This window comes from Notamacropus eugenii, chromosome 1 (genome assembly GCF_028372415.1).
Source record: "Notamacropus eugenii isolate mMacEug1 chromosome 1, mMacEug1.pri_v2, whole genome shotgun sequence".
Lineage (NCBI taxonomy): Eukaryota > Metazoa > Chordata > Mammalia > Diprotodontia > Macropodidae > Notamacropus > Notamacropus eugenii.
Window position 1 is genome coordinate 574994221 of NC_092872.1, and position 2084 is coordinate 574996304.

The following is a 2084-nucleotide window of genomic DNA, read 5'->3' on the forward strand; positions in this document are numbered from 1 at the left end:
AACCTCTCTATTCAGCTACACAGGAAATGGATGGCTGATTATGTCTTGCCTAGAACCCACTCTCCCTACAACTCAACTCACTCCTCCTTAATGCATATTCCACTCTCAAAATTCTGTTTGGATGCTCTTCTCTCAATGACCTTGAATATGGATGTGACTCTGAGAAGTGGCACTGAAGATTGCTTTCTTCTCAGATTCACTTCCTAATATACTACAACTATTTCAGATATACCCAGTAACTGCTCCATCATGTCATCTTCCTTCCCCACCTGCTCTACTTCTCTCACTGAAGAGCCATGTCACACACACATTACGGAAGACATTCTCTTTCCACCCTCCTCCTTCTCCCAACACCAGGTTTCAACCAAAACACAGGGATAAAAAAAAAAACTTCTAACGGATTACACAAATGATATGGCATAAGTCAGTCAAGTTAAGTAGTAACTGTGCTTTTTTAAAATAAAGTAGCCCCTGTTTAGATGAACTACTGCAGTGGAGTGACCTGTGAAGGATCTAATGAGGTTTCATTCTAATTCTGTTCCTCAAACCTCTTTCTTTGCCTATATAAATCATAGATGACAGGGCAAGGCATTCATAGGATCTTAGATTTAGAGAGGGAAGGAACTTCCCGTCTATTCTAAACTGTTTGTTTTACAGATGAAGAAACTTTGTCCTTCCTTTGACTGTGGCATTTTACAGGGTAAGCTCTCTGGGGAATATAACTCATACAGGGAAATCTGATCATATACACCTACTTGAGATATGAACTCTATGTAGATCTCTCATTATCTTAATTTCAACAGCAAGGCAATTTTCTTTCTTTCTTTCTTTTTTTTTTTTTTTTTGGCTATGGATTCTGAATGACACTGGAAGTAGCCAGTAGGGTGTTTTGGTGGATTTTCCTGAAACTTTCCTAGACTAGAAAAGATAATTAAATTAGACATAGATGGTAAGTCACAATGATTAGTGGATAAAGTCTCTGTTGGTCCCTTCTTGTCCCTCTTACCACTATCTCTAAATCAATAGCCCCTAAATATTGTTGTGAGGCAGCTAGGCAGTGCGGTGGATAGTCTTGGAATTACAAAGACCTGAATTCAAATCCTGCCTCAGACATTTACTAACTGTGTGACCTTGGGCAAGTCACTTAACCCTTTTTGCCTTAGCACCTCAACTATAAAATAGGTAAATATTGGAGAATGAAATCTGTATCTTTGCCAAGAAAACCCCATGGGAGAGAAAGTTCATGGGGTCTGGAAAACTCAGACACAACTGAAGAAAAATACTGTTATTTTTTAAAAGTTTGGAAACCCTGACAATTGAAAATTATACCTCCAATATCAGTAAATTAAAAATTGAATATTGTTTAAAAAAATTCAGTTCAATAAAATTCATTTTAGTTTAACAAATATATATTAGATACTAACTATGCTGAATTTGAGTTAGGAAGATAAGACTGAATTCTGCCTCATTCATTCAATAGTTATGTGATTGACTCAAGGCACCTTCTTAGGCTACATATCCTTACTTTCCCCAATGAAAACTACAGCCAAGTGGAACATCTGTTATAATTATCTCTCCGTTTCCTCTGGAAGAGTAACTTGATGAAATTGCAACTGGGGCAAATTTAGTTTGCTGAGCCTAAAGTCAGGAAGACTCCTTTTCCTCAGATGCTTACTAGGTGTGTGACCCTGGGCAAGCCACTTAAACTTGTTTGCCTCATTTTCTCACCTGTAAAATGTGCAGAAGGAACTGGCATACCACTCTAGTATCTTTGCCCAAGAAAACCCCAAATGGGGTCACGGAAGAGTTGGATACAACTGAACAACAAATTTTTTTTATTAGCTTTCAGTCACCTGGCCTCAAGTTTGGTGACAGCGTTATTCACTGACATTATTCCACTCCTGCTGCCCTCAAGCAAGGTTTCTGGAGCAATATAGGGGTATGCAGGTATGCTGGCAAACATTTAACAACTGAGCTCCCAGAAACAAAAAAATGTATTCACACACACTTCAAATTTAATATGCATTGGTTTAAGCCTAGACAATTAATAAAACAATAAGTCAAACTCTGATTTGTAGAGATTG